Consider the following 15,446-nt stretch of genomic DNA (forward strand, 5'->3'; position numbering starts at 1 on the left):
AACACACACATGCAACACCCGGCAAATTACATGCAGTGAAACACACACAGGAGCAGTGGGCAGCATCAAGCGCCCGGGGAGCATATTGGGGGGTGAAGTGCCTTGCTCAATTTTTTTTCACATTAATCGCTCCACCACACCCAAATTTTTCCTGCCCGTCCGGTGGGGGAATCGAACCAGTGACCCTCCAATCACAAGCCGCTTCTCCAACCTCTAGGCCACGGCTGCCCCAATAAGAAACACTCCCCGTCAGGGAATCGAACCCCGGTCTTCCGCGTGACAGGCGGAGATACTGTCCACTATACTAACGAGGAGATGTTAACTGTTTTAAAGCATCCTGATCGGAAACATCTCGGACTGGTACAGTTCTGGTTCCTGTGTGGCTCAGGACGGGAAAGCTGACCTTCCAGAACATCTCTGGTACCATCCACAGAGTCTCTGCTACATAAGTGATGTCAGCGTCACCCTGACAACAGATACAGGAGTAACCAGAGCTTTGTGTTCAGACACAGAGTGCACACAGTGTTGGCTTATGAGACTGTCAGAGGAAAGAGAACAAAACCATCAGAGATGGCTGAGTGGGATTTCCCAGGTTTTTAATTCTTTCCAACAGTCACTGTTGGTCCTCTGAGTGACCAAATAAGGAAACAGGTTGTTGGCTCAGTGTGGTGTGATGTTTTACTGGAAAGATCCACTGTGAGGCTGAAACAAAGGAAGTGTGAGAGGAGGTCAAACACTCGAGGAATGTGAGGAATGATATGAACGCTTCTCTGGAATCAGGACTTCACTTCGAGTCATAGCAAATACCAAAAACACGACATCAGCCTGTAAGTACCTGCAGTAAATGTACTCTGAACGCCAGCACTGTGCAGCCAGAAGTTAACAGAAGAAGAGAAGTTTTGTCTGGTTTGTGTGGAAGAACGTGACTGTTGGGCGGAAACCAGTTTGTGTCAGGGTGATTCAGGACTTTTAAATTCTTTTAGCTTCTTTTACTCTTTCACACTTCACAGATTTTAAGCTTTTCAAGCATCATTTAATGCCATCCACAGGTTTTGAGTTTTGATGCGCATGAAAGGACAAAATTAAGTGACTTACAATAACATTTTGGTTTTAGTTTAGGTATAAAAAGTACTGTGGCAGACCACAGTTTGGGTGAAATATGTTCACTCACTTTGTGAATGTGACCTAATGATGTTTGAAATGTCCCTTCTTAAAACTACAGGAGAAAACCTGTTTGAGCAGCATGTGATGGTGTCCTGCGTGATGATTGTACTAACATTAACATTAACTAACGTTCTCTTTTCTTTTCCTCTTTATTCTGCATGCTTCTACATTATGACTCACTAACTTTTTAAACTTTTTTACATTCTGGCTTTTGGCTCATTTGCAGCAGTTTACTTGTGTCTCTCTTAAACAAATCAGTCAATAAACATAAAACTGGTGTCGCATCAGACTGTCTGCAACTCGAGACACTGGAGACACTGGACATGGACTGAGACACACACACACGTCTTTCCTGCCTCTGTGTGTGAAACACTGACCTGAGGACCGTTTGTGCTGGAGTCCAGCTGATCTGAGAGCAGCCAACACGACTCCTGTTGTGTTGGCTGCACTAAACTTTGACTTGCGTCAGAGCCTGTGGACATAAAAACCAGCATTTGTACTCTGGGTGCAGTGGGCTGAGGGCCCCGAGGTGGACTCGGCCAGTCTGAAAGGCAGGAGCGAAAAGCCCCTTTGAAGCCCCAGAAACAGAGCTCAGCACAGCCTTGGTGTTTTGACAGGAGCGCCGCAGTACGCCACCAATTTGTGCTGCCCTTTAATCTAAATTTAGCCCAGTTTCAGCCTGGGTGGCTGAAAGAGGAGCTGCAGAACTAAAACTGTCCCCGTCAGTGTTTGTGTTTTGACACTTGGATTACGGTGGTTCCTCTCTGCTCTTCTAATGCAATGGAACTACAGAAGAAACAGTGGAAAAAGTCGTGCAGATCCTGGTCTGAGGACGCTTCACATGGACACTCTTTTCTCTCTTTACTCTGGCTTCAGTTACAGCTTGTTTACAAGGTGGAGAAAAGAGGGCGAGAGAGGCGGGAAGACGGAGAGAAAGAGAGGGAGAGGACTTCCTCCCAACGGCTGGAAATACCGAGAAATGGGGGAAGGGGAAGGGGGGAGACAGAGGGGAGACGAGGGAGGGCTGCAAACATTCCTGCACTGATGCTACGAGCTGCAAAGCACAACAAGACTCCACGCCACAGCACCTCCTCGGCCCACCTGTGGCCTCACAGGGGTGTCGAGCAGATCCTCAGGTGAGTCCAGCTCACAGGCAGGACCAGTTTGTGTTTAACACGTCTCATAAACTTCATCTTTTATTGTGAGATGGCTGTAAGGGAACCCAAGACGCTCAAACAGATAAAATAACTCACTAATTCAAATCTGTGAATTCGTTGACTGTGCGAGTCAAAGCTCACCAAACAGGCCATGTGACCGTTAAACCGCAGCTGATTGGCCGCTGGAGTCGTGTCATCCGTGGACCTGCCGAGGACGAGTAATGAGTGACAGAATAACGACGTCTTTGTCTGTGGCGTCCTGAGGAGACGCGTGGACACTGACGTCTGGTTGTTAATCGTCCACTGAGGACTGATGATTAGATGACCTGCCTCAGCCTGAACGGCAGGAAACACACGGCGTTACGGCATCAGCCCGCAGGACGGGAGATCACTTTGTTTCTCCCTTGTGCTGCTTTACATTAAACGTATAAAAATCATGTGAATGGTTTCAGCTGCTGCAATCCGAAGTGAGCTGTCGTAGCTTTTTAGCTGCTGTTGAAGCTGTCCTGCTCCACAGCACAGCCTGACCTCCCGCCAACAATCAGCCCGAAGAGACAAGCGCCGCCGGTAATCACTCAGACTGCAGAGACAGCAGTTTGTGAGGACGTGCTCACGCATTTTGGAGGTGCTGCTTTCAGGTGTTTCTGGACTTTGTTCACCCTTCATGCATCATATTTGAACATGTTAGTCAGTTACAAAATCGCACACGTGGTTGTTTTGATGAGAGAAACAGGAAGTGATGTCATGTTACAGAGATGGAAAACCAGCCAAACTCACCTCATTTATCAAAAGGGGACCTGACTGGAGCCGATCAGGCGGCGAGGTGCTCCACCTGTTAAAGGTGGGGTGGCCTGTGTCTCTGTCTCTTTCTGTGTAAACATCTTAATACTTTTCACAGAGAACACTTTGTTTTGTTCGATGATTATCCCCTGCAGGAGATTCATCTCATGTCCCAGCACGTCATGTATTTCAGTGAAGGCACTCGGTGTTCTGAGCAGGTAGAAAGTCACTGAGTTAGAGCTGAAGAAAACCACTAATCACATCAGCATGCTGCAGTCTGAACACCGTGTGTTCCTGCAGGAGCTCCAGAAACCTGTGGGCACAAAGCGGGACAGAATTAGGAACACAAAGTCTTTTCAAGAGCTAAGCTGACAGGAAACCTCTTGGTACTCTGCAAAAACACAACTTTAAACGTTATTCACTGAATCTGGTGAAATTAACCATTTGAGCAGCTGAATTTGATGCAGACCTTTGTTCTCCAGGGAAACCAAGCTGCTGTTGAGGCTTCGTCTGTCTGCAGGCTCAGACGGGCAGCAGCTGGTCCTGCAGACCCCGACAGGACGGGTTGGGGTCTGGGGGGGTGCTGAAGATGCCCAATTAGCAGCCAGTCGTCTGTTTTTAATTGACCGGCCGGGTTCTGTGAGCTGAGGACAGATTGCAGAGCTGCAAGTGGTCAGAAAGACTTTGGACACTTCAGCATCTGTCGGTTTGATGCTTTGTTTAAACCAACCGGAGCGTATCCTGTGTTTGTATTGTTGGCGCTCACGGATCTGAACATCAAGACCACATTTCCCATCAGCCCCTCCTGATGCCTCATGTGGATGAACAGGCTGGAGGTGATTTGGTTTTCACTCCTTTTCACCATCTGCTGCCAGCTGAAGATGAGGATCATCTCAGCGTCTGAACATTCAGACAGACAGACCTGCACTGTTTTGCCTCTAAACCGCCCACAGGATGTGAACAAATCTTGGATCAATAACATACAATATAATCAGTAATCTAATTTTCAAGCCCTTTCATTCTGCACTGTAGTGCAGACTTTAGCTTTATCACTTTACAACCTTTTTAAAATAAAACTATAAAACTATATTTAATATTTTTCTTTACTTTAAACTCAAAATGTTACAGTTTTTTCTGATAAAACAATAACTTTATACTGTAATTAGACTTTTTAAGTTATTTCTTTGTGAGCCACAAAGTGACCCAGCGTTCACTTCGTTCTCGTAATGTTTCGTCTTGTTAAATCCAGCGCCGTTCCTCATGAAGTTATCAATATTTGTAGTTTTATTCTCAAATTCCAGCTTTTGTTTTGTCAGATTACAGCCAAACGTTGACAGTTTTCCAATTCTGTTCTCCGGATGTCCCGACAGGTTTTCCGAACAGGGTCCAGACAAGTCGTCCAGGAACAGCCGTCTGAACGTCTGGAAGCCTTTGGTCTGCCGTTTTGTCCTGACGACGTCTTTCAGAGATGTCGTTCAGTGTTGCAGATGGCTTTTGGTCTGACTTTAACGCTTCTGTCAGAGCTACCAAACAGGTTTGCTCTGCCTGTGGACGGATGTCCTGATGTGTCCCGTCCTGCACCAAGTGATGTGAGGTCGGTGTCTTCTGAGATTGACCGACGCTCCTGAGACAACACGTTGATTCAGATGTTCCTGCTGGTGGTTTGACTCCTCCTCCTCCTCCTCCTCCTCCTCCTCAGAGTCGTGACATCCAGGAGTTGATGTTTTGGCTGCTGACAGCTTCCTGTTCTCCCCTGCTGGAACAGGATGAGACCAGAGGGTCCAGAGAGGAAGTCTTCTTCAGATTCTTACCATCAGATCTCATGTTCAGACTCAAACCAGCAGCGTATTGTGTCTGAGGTCTCCTCTTCCTCTGTGCCATGAAAACACATCAGTGAGCCACACTGTTGTTCACCACTAACACACACACACACACAGCATCCTGCTGCCACAAACAAGCACTAACGGTGGATTCATCCGCCACTGAAAATAGTCCTCAGCAAATGCACTATTTCCTCCTCCCTACAGGCATGAATCACATATTTCTAGACTCAGTTTGAGGACATAATTACCTCTGAAGTCCATCATGAACAAACATCCGTAAATCTGCTAGGAAATCACAGGGAAAAAGATGCTCCTTAAAACTGGAGATCATCACGTTGTCAGAGTAAAGATGGCCGTCTGCACATCCAGGGCTACAGCGCTAACAGGAAGTGCTAACAGCTAATGTAGGCCACTTTTAATGCAGACTGTCTGACTAAATGTAAAATTGGGCACAGAGGATTCATCCTGTGGGGACCACGAATGTCTCTGTGCAGTTCTGTCCCAATCCATCCAATCGTATTTCAGTGTGGACCAAAGTGATGAACTGACCAACCTACAGATTTTCCTCGGTTGGATGAAAACGATGTTTTTAACTTTTCTCCTCAGGTTTGTGTGCTGAGGTGACAAATGGGTCACAGAGAAGGACTTTGTCTGACCCACAGATGTCCAGGTGTGTCATGGCCGTTGGTGAGAGACAAAACTCTCCCAGCTCTCCCAGCATCGTCTCCAGCCTTAATGTCTTCCTGTCTTTGTCCTGGTGAGAACTGAGCGTGCTCGGAGTTCCTTCAGGACAACAGAGAGCCTGAACGTGTAGCCTTGACTCTAACTCTGATCTGTCCTCACACTCTGAGCTCTTCTGTTCTCCTGTCGGTCCACCGCCGCTGCGTATTGTTGTCCTGATGTGAACGCTGGACGCCGCTCGCCGCAGCTCCGCTCAGGTCGCCTCACAGGAGACAATAGTCTTTTGTGCTGGAAACAGTGAGCGCTTCCTCTCCACCTCCGCGTCCTTATCGTCCGGTTGCCGCAGCACAAACGACCTGCTGACAAATCAATAAAAAAAACTGGGACAAAAGTCAAAGTCCTGCAGTCAGACAATGAGATGCAGCCTCAGTCGTCTCGCTGGCTGCCGTCCTGTACACATCATTGTTTTATTCTGAGACTGTGCACACAATCAGTCAGGAGAAAGTGAAGTGTCATGTCTGTCCTTCGATGTGAGTGAAAATGGCACCTGAATGAAACCAGACGGTCTGGACTCTCGACTGACAAGCTGTGAGGAGACATCTCAGAGACGGAGACAAATGAACCCAAAACGCACTGACTGAACAGACCCGAGAGAGGGACAGGAGAGACATGTTTACACAGAACAAATATCACATATGTTAACATGTCCTGTTCCTGCTCCTCAGGGGACCAGCAGCAGCCTGCAGCCTGGATTTTATCCCTCAAGGCCACAAAAGGTGATACACAACTCCAGACTGTGAACTTTGCTTCTGCACTATGGGATGCTAAGACCGACTGGCTCTTCCTGACATCTTTTTCTTAATGCTTTGAGTTTCTGGCATATTTGAAATGCTGCACACACACACACACACACTGACCATGTAAGGCTGTGTTGCTTCACTGTGTCTCTGCCTGTTGTTTCCTTGTTTCCCATGAACACTCTGTTCCCTCTGCAGCCTCTCAGGCCTGCACACTTCACGGAAACAAAGTCCTCTGGCATGTGGCGGGCGTCCAGGATCTGGACCTGGATCAGAGGGAGACGGACTCTGTTTACCGTGGCTGCGTTCAGACTAACCGCTGACATCAGGAGGTGACAGTAAAACACAAACTGCTGCAGGTTACTGAAGGTCACTTTCTCTCTCGGTTTCACTTCATGCACAAAGACGAGATTTAAAAGAAATGAGCAGGAAGGTTTGTCACATTCTCACATCATTCTCAGGCCTGAGTGCAAGCTCATAGACCGCCGGTGCATCTCAGGTGACACACTCACACTGCAGTGACAGCATTAACAGACCTGCTCTGTCCTGAGATCACCTCACCTGACGGAGCTCAGGGCACATGAGGGAATCTGACTGATCGGGTCGAAGTGCTGGAAGAAGCCTTTCGGATCAGCAACCTAAAGACACCCGGCTGCCTTCGCTTCCAGCACTTCAACGACCACGACCCGGACGACTGAGAACCCGCAGCGACGCACTGACTCATCAGGCTGCAGAATTAAAGGACCATGCTGGTGTTTTGAATGATCTTTTGTTTCAAAATCCATCCATTATTCAGATTCAGTCCAGCCACTGATTTCACTAAAAGTCCATGAAGTCAACATGCAGGAGATGAAAGTCGCTTTGTTGTCTTGTTGTCATGCAGACATGAGACAAGAGAAGTTTTAACTCATCAAAAGCTGCATTTTGTCCTTATTAATGACATTTGCCGATTTGCTCATTTTGGATGCTAACTGACAAACAAACCCAACATCCGGCACGCAGCTGAGACAGAAGCTAGCAGAGTGTAACATCACCTCCAGCAGCTCGTCCAGATGGAAACATCTGAGAAAGAAACTGGTTGGGTGTGCTGACATGGTGAAAGTTAAAAATAGAAACAGACGTCTGCTCTGTGAGTGTTAATACACAAATAAAATGCTAAAGAGCCATCAGCTGCGTCACTGAGACAGAGGATTATCAGCGCTAAGCTAGCATGCTAATAATGGGAGTGTATTTGCAAACAATTAAGACCTCTTTCAGCGTGTGTGTGTGTGTGTGTGTGTGTGTAGCCTGCAGGCCTCCTCCTGCTGTTTAAACCAATAATGACTGTTAGCATTAGCCTCCTCCCTGAAAGCACACAGAGCTGCTGCAGTGAAACACAACACAATGAAACAGAGTGACCGTGCAGCTGGGGGGTTCTGCTGGACCCGATTCAGACCGCACACTCACTGACTGAGAGCCCTGATCGGGTCAGGGTCTCTGGTCCAAAGTCCCAGTTCTAGAAAAGGATCAGTTCACCCAATTTACAACAACATTTCCTCTCCCTGACAGGTGTGTGTGTTTGTGTTTGTGTGTGCACATGGACATGCATGTGTTGTATGTGTGTGTGCATGTCCTCATATGTGTGTGTTCACATGTCTTGTTGTCAAACTGTTTGAGTCTTCAGCTCAGGTGTGAAAGTCTGACCTCCGCCACACACACACACACACACACACACACACACACACACACACATAGCCTGACCTCAGCGCCTTCCTGTCATGGGGGGAGTCAGCAGGAAGTCAGGAAGAGCACAAAGGTCAAGGGTCAGAAGGAGAAACAGCCTCTGCGTCGCCTTCCTGTTTCACTGATGACATTTCAGTCAGATATAATTTGCTTTTAGTCACTTGTTGACTCCCTGTTGTGTGCTGAGCCCAGCGTCCTGCTGTGACTCACCTTGTTTCAGTCTGCGTAGCTGCAACACAAAAACTGAACCTTAAAAAGATAACCAGAACGGGATCAACCTTATTAAAAGTCGAAGTAAAGCTGCCAAAACTCCTTAAAAACTCCTTAGAACAGCACTTCAAACTAAACCCATGATCTCTCCAAGAAAACCTCATCTTCCTCTAAAATCATATCCTGGGACTATTTCTAAAATATTTTTTTACATACTTTCAGGTCTGCACCGTTTGCATCCACGTTTACTCCGTGTTCACTTGCTTCACCGCTCCGTCGGCTGGTGCGTTTCCACCACAAACTGATAGATGTCGTCGGTGGTCAGAAACATCCCAGCAGGAGAGGAAGGTGGAGAGGATGATGTGAGGGTTAAGAAGAGGAGATGTCAGGTTGGAGGAGGAGGTGGAGCAGGTGTGAAGCTCTGTCCTCTCGACCTCCTCCTCCTCCCAGTGCGCCCAGTAAGGTGAGTCAACAGGACAGAGCTGAGCCACAGCCTGCATAGCATCCTGCTCACACACACACACACACACACACACACACACACACACACACACACAGGTACGCGTGTTTCCAAAGCTCAGGTGTGAATGTGTATAAAAGAAGCAACCAGTGTGTAGAATATTATTTTCCGAAAACATGCAGTTTCAAACCAGCTGATGAAAACAGTCTTATTCCAGCTGTGTTGGATGTTATTGTCAAACACACAGTCAACACACTGACGTCTTTTGTCTGGACTGCACACACACACACACACACACACAAAACACACCTGTCTACAGTGTGTCAGCGTGCAGCTCTGCTGTTCTGTCTGCTGGTTACTATAAACACACACACAGGCCATAAATCAGTCTGACACACACACACACACTCCCTCACATGTAATTATCAACACGCCAGACTCTAAATCCACTTTTTCAGTTCAGCAGCAGATCTGCAGTCACTTCATCCCGCTGATCCTCTGAGCTTATTGTCATTTTCCAGAGAGGATCCAGTAACTGTGATGTAACCCCAGGCTCAAAGAGATACTGAGACTCTCTGATGTTAGCATGTTAGCAGTTAGCTGCCCTGCCGCACCGGTGAGTCGTCACTGGGGCTTCACAGAGTAAAACATTTCACTGTGACAGTTCGTGGTCAAATTTTGTCAAATTGTGTTTTAAAAAAAGCCTGAGCTGACAGTAAAGATAAAATGATAACACAAACGCTTCGTAGTCTGAACCAGGACGTCATCACAGCAGTTTACATTGTTATTTAAAAAGGTGTCCTGGAGCGAGTCTCTGGCAGACAGGTTCTGCTGCAGGACAACAATAACAACACACTGCTAACACGCTGCTAACACGCTGCTAACACGCTAACACCTGAGTCATCACACACATACCAGGATCAGGGAGAGGGAGAGGACTCACCCACAGGAGGACGACTGGGAGGGGCTGCTCTTCACCGTGGAGTTAGAAAGACAGACAGGCAGGCAGACAGACAGACAGGCAGGCAGACAGGCAAGCAGGCAGGCAGACAGACAGGCACCCAGACAGACAGACAGGCAGGCAGACAGACAGACAGACAGACAGGCAGACAGGCAGGCAGGCACACAGACAGGCACACAGACAGACAGGCAGACAGGCAGGCAGACAGACAGGCACACAGACAGACAGGCAGGCAGACAGGCAAGCAGGCAGGCAGACAGACAGACAGACAGACAGGCAGGCAGGCAGGCAGGCACACAGACAGGCACACAGACAGACAGGCAGGCAGGCAGACAGACAGCTGCTGATGATGAAGAAGAAATTTTCAAAGTTTCCAGGAAACGTTTGGCATCAGATTCACAGGCTCACACAGCTGTCTTCAGTCCACTGAACTGCAGCTTCATCAATAAAAGCTTCGGTGTGTTTCTCAGCACTGGGAGAGAGACTCTGCTGTTCAGATCAGATCCACGAGCCAACAGCAAACAGCAGCTGCACGACCTGCACTAAGTGTCACTCTCTTGGTTAGGGATCCTACATACTACAACAACAAAATACTGCATTTTCACCAGGAACATGTGGATGTGCAAACTGAACCTTACTGTGGGTCAACTTTGGGTACTTCTGGTTTAGAAGAAATAAACTCAGTTGTAAGAAATGTGGACTTCATGTTTTCACTGCTTCCTTTTTCTCTGAAGTGTGTGTGTGTGTGAAACTGAAATCATGTTTAGTGTTTGTCACTTCCACATCATAAAAAGTGTGACACCTGATGTGGAAACTGCATGGTTACAGCTATTTGTCCTGCTGTAAAATCCACAGGTTCCTTCTGAGGGGTCAATAATCAGTGAAGAAGAAAAGCTTTAATGTCAGGGTGGTGGGCGGCAGGCAGCGGGCAGTGGGCGGCGGTGGGCGACAGGTGGCGGCGGGCGGCGGCCAACTGAACCAAACATTCTTGCCCGACGGCACGCCGCGCGATCCTTCTAATCAAAAAAGGTTGGGAGCCACTGGACTAATGGATGATACGGCCGCATTAATCCGGTAATTTCTCAGTCAGGTGACACACGAGCAGGGCTTTGTGTTTCTCTGAGTGTTCAAGTGTTTTCCACCTTCTGATCGTCTGCTCAGTGAAGCCTGGTGTTCACTATCAGGTTTGACTTTACGACAGGAAGTTGAGGAGCTCTTGTCCTGTCACTGCAGTGTGGAAACTGTTTAATGGACCTTTAATCTGAAATTAACCACAAGCCACCAGGCTAACATGCTAAACAGGATCACTGTGAGAATAATTTGGTAGAACAGTGTAAATATGAGGTAGACTTAGCACGTCTTTTGTCGGCCCTGTTCTTCTGTCTTCTTTGTGGATCTTACTGCTCAGTGTTTTTGTCTCTGCTCACTTGGATCTGGATCAGAACCAGGGTGGACCTGGAGGATCCAAGACTTTCCAGGGAACACTCTGAACACTCATTTACTGGCTGACAGCAGGGGGGAGTCAAGGAGCACGTGGCAGGAAACACTTGTTGTGGTTAAGCCCGCCACAGTAAAAGCCCTGTGCTCCCCTGACTGCAGTCTCTGAACTGTGTGAATGATTGTTATTGAGCCATACGAGACTTTAATCACTTCACTTGACTCATCCTGCGTTCAGTCGACTCCCTGTTGTCCTCCAGCCTCCTGGTAGACTGTCAGTGAGTAACTCCTGAGCGACTCCCCCCCTCCTCTCAGCCAGCTGCAGGGTGGAAGGAAATGAGAGGTTGAAGCAGAAAGAGGCTGATAAGGAAAAGACTTGAGCTTCCTGTGATCTGGTTTACTGTTTGGACTCAGATCAAAGTCTGTGGTTCAGATGTAAATGAGCACCAAGTGAACACGGAGCTTAAAGACTCACAAAGGAACTGAGGTAGTTTGATGAGTGATGAGCAAAACCATCAAACGCTCCGTTTCATTTCAGTCCACATTCTTGTTTTTTTAATTTGCACATGAAATTTATTGTCCCGTTTGTAAAAATGTCACAGTCATCCTGCAGCCGTGGGCACAAATCCATCCATCCAACCGAAACGTTTGGTCCTCTTCCCCTTTTGTGGTTACATCAAAGCGTTTATGTAGTGCTGACACTGTGGACGAAATGCTTCTGTAACACAGAAATCGTACAATAACTTAACCCAAACAGAGTTAGTCCACCACAGGAAACAGGTCACTGTGTTCATCTCCAGGCTTGTGCTTCTCAATTACTGAACTTAAGCAGCATTTCGAGATACTTGTGCTCAAATGTTGGACTTTTGACTTTTTGAGGATGACTTTGCAGATTCAGGTTATGAAAACAAAATATAATCAACCAATAACTTGTGATATATCGCTACAAATCAAACTAGATCGGAACCAGAGCAGACCTGAAGGCTCATGTAAAGTCGTGAAGATCAGCCCCATCAGCTGCAACTTAGTTCAGTAAAAGAGAGAAACTTGAGTTCAGAAGGTGTTGGGTTGTGTTTTTCTTTTTAGTGAAGATAACACATGGGAGAATATTTCTTTTCTGGACATTTTGTGAGCTTGCTTTGTTTCCTTGTTACAATAAACTCTGAGACAGTTTGTAAAACCTAGCGAACTTAGCTCGTATTCACCTCCCAGCTGAAACTACAGGGGCCTCTAGACTGAACGGGCCGCGGCTAGCTGGTTAGCACGCTAACGTCAGTTACCTCTGCTACACAACACGTCAGCACTGTTGTTTCTTCACATTCTGTTGATGATGTTAGCTCATCGTTTTAACGTTTTAAACTAAAATCTAGACATATTTTACAGACTGCACCTTTAAATGTATTCAGAGACATAAATAAAAATGTTGATCGGAGGAAGAAAAGAAGAAAAATTTTCTTCATGTCGTGGTAGTTAAGGTTGTAATGTGAAGAAGTGAGAAAATGAAAATGATGACGTGAATACAGTTCACGAGAGACGAATGAAGCGACTTTTTGGATTTCGACACACGAAGTCCTTTAAAACGCAGTCGTCTGGTTTAAAAACGAGACGCTGGCGATTCTCCTGCAGCGCCTGCAGGGTTCGTCACCTTCGGTCTGAGCCGACCTGCTCCGAAAGTGAGAGCTCAGGAGGTCATTCATGTCCCTCATCAAGCATCTCTTACTGGTCAGACGTCAACTCAAATGGAAACTGTTAATAGACGGTGGCACAAAGTGCATCAGTTGATCAGTTCATCAGGTCGGACGGTCCGGTTTGTCGCAGGTTTGACCCCGTCAGCAGCCTTTTCCACCACAACGTACCCGAAGAACACGCAGCCTGATGAGACCCGGCGGTGAGTCACGTCTGTGCGTCGGACTCAAACAGGCAGATTATATCACCTTCTCCCTGATGACTCAGAGCTTCACTGCTTCAGATTCACACCCTCCTGATTCCTCCTCACGCTGAATCAGCTCCAGGCTTCAGTTTGCTGAAACGAGCGTCCGGGGGCCTTCCTGTCACAGCTTGAAGAGCTTCGGCTCGTTCAGGCCCCTCGGTGGGCTTTTACTCACTTCTGTGGTCAGAAAAACGCCGCAACAGTCATCTAAAACTGTTTCATGTCGTCCCAGTCAGCACCAGGAGGATTCTGGGAAATGAACCGAGTGTTTAATGGCAGGAATGTGTGATTTTATCAAACTGCTCGGCTCAGGACGAGTCAGCTTGATTACACAGATGACACACACACAAACACATGGAATTGCTAATTAAAACCAAACCGATCAGAATCTTTTCACTCCATCCAGCATCAGTGAAGAAGAAAAGCTTTAATGTCAGGGCTGACGTCTGCAGAGTCACTCAGCAGGTTTCTGAGTGAAAGTCTGAAGCATGATGTAACACGTCTGCTGGATCAGGCCGTGTTTGTCCCATCCAGATGTTGGGAATCTGTTGTTTATCTGGACTGAGACGTAACTTGAGTGTGTGTTGAGACAGCAGAGGAAGACGGTGTGTGTGTGTGTGTGTGTGTGTGATTAAAGCAGACCGGTTCCTGTCTGGGTCCTGTTGTGTCTCTCAGCTCTGGGTTTTCCCCTCTCTGACTCACTTTTACTCTCTGAAACTCTGCTGTTCAGTCCAGTCCTCCCTCGACAGAATCTGACTGATCTGAAGACGTCTCTAAATGAATGTAATTCTTGTTTTTTGTTTTTCGGCTTTTTGTCTGAGTTGAATCTGTAGTGCAGCAGATTTCATTTTAAATCACCACGAGGGTGAAGCTGAAGCTCTGCCTGCTGCTTCTGCAGCTGCTGACTTCATGAACACTCGGCTTCCTTCGCACGTCGGCACGAATCCTTAAACTGCTCTCAGCAGGTGCGATAAAACCGGGCTGCGGCCGTGAAACCAGGCAGCTCATCAGGTGCAGAGTGAAGCTCCCTGACCTCAGATCAGCCGGAGGAGGACGGTCACACGGTCACGGTGGACCATTCACACATGACCAGCTGAGGAGACACGAGGAGGATCAGCCTGATTTATGTTTGTGTGTTCAAGAAGAAGATCACAAACGTCAGGCTCCAGGATGCGTTGACTCAGCGGCTTCGCCTGTTTGCCTTCAGGGCTAAAAACCTTTCGCCCTCCAGTCGGTTAAAGGACGGAGGCGTGTAGTTAAAGAGGGGATCGCGGGTGGAGCAAAGTAAAGTACAAAGAACAAGAAGAAATGCGAATGTCTTTCTGCATGCAAATAAGATGCAAACGTCATGCAAATGAGCTGCAGGACGTGAGCCGCTGCAGCAGGAAGACGTCTTCTCTGCAGGGACAGACGAGTCCAGACGGGACGAGCCTCATCGTGTGTGTGTGTGTGTGTGGTGTGTTTTCCTGATGTTATTTTTAAAAAACACAGGGTCAGCTTTTGATTCAATTTACTGTGAATGTTCACGAAGCAAACATCATGAGGGGTTTTGGTTCCTTTAAAGACACCAGAGCAGAAGTTAAACTGAAACACATCAGACCCTACTGGACTGGTTTCCTTCTAGTTCACTAAAAATACCCAGTTTTAATCACATCATTAAGTCCCAGCCTATCAGACTGAGCTGTGGTCGATTGTTCCACCTCAGCTCCACACTGACTCCGCCCGTCTCGGCCTAGCGGAGGCTCTCTGGCTCCAGACGTGCGGTAAACCCAAAGTGCAGACTTTAATCCGCCTCTCCAGAAACCAGAGGGGGACCACACAGACTCTGCAGACTGGGTTCACGCAGTCTGACTCCCACACAGCATTTACAGACAGTGATTCAGGCCTCTGAGCCGCGCTGCCACCAGAACTCGCTTTTCCAGAATTTTCATTTTTCAGCCGGCGACTGCACAGATCCCGAGTCAGTTTGCCGCCTGCAGATTTCCCTCCTTGTCCCTGCAGAGCTGTTAAAGCGCGTCTGTCTGTCCACAGCAAACTTCTTCCATAAACGGACTTGGTGCCCGTGTTTGTTGTCGGACCTGCAGCCCACCGGCCAGCAGGGCGAGCAGACCTGCTGCTGCTGACGGTTTTCTGGGTGTTGCCGCCGAGTCGCATTCCTGCGTGCTGAGCAGCCGGGCGGGAATGTGAGGAATTCAACCGGCATGTGACAACACTGACAGTCCACACAGACACATTACAACTGACTCACATACAGTCAGAGTGCTGCGAGAACACATTCAGACATCATGATCAGAATCCAGTTTTACACCAAATCTGTTTTTATT

General features: G+C 47.7%; 1 non-coding gene across 1 annotated transcript; it reads right to left on the minus strand.

Annotated features, from left to right (window-relative positions):
- Positions 1-242: 242 nt before the first annotated feature.
- Positions 243-314, minus strand: trnad-guc. Its single transcript has one exon. It is a non-coding gene; the product is annotated as a tRNA-Asp (tRNA).
- Positions 315-15,446: the final 15,132 nt, after the last annotated feature.

Source organism: Scatophagus argus, chromosome 6 (genome assembly GCF_020382885.2).
Source record: "Scatophagus argus isolate fScaArg1 chromosome 6, fScaArg1.pri, whole genome shotgun sequence".
NCBI lineage: Eukaryota > Metazoa > Chordata > Actinopteri > Scatophagidae > Scatophagus > Scatophagus argus.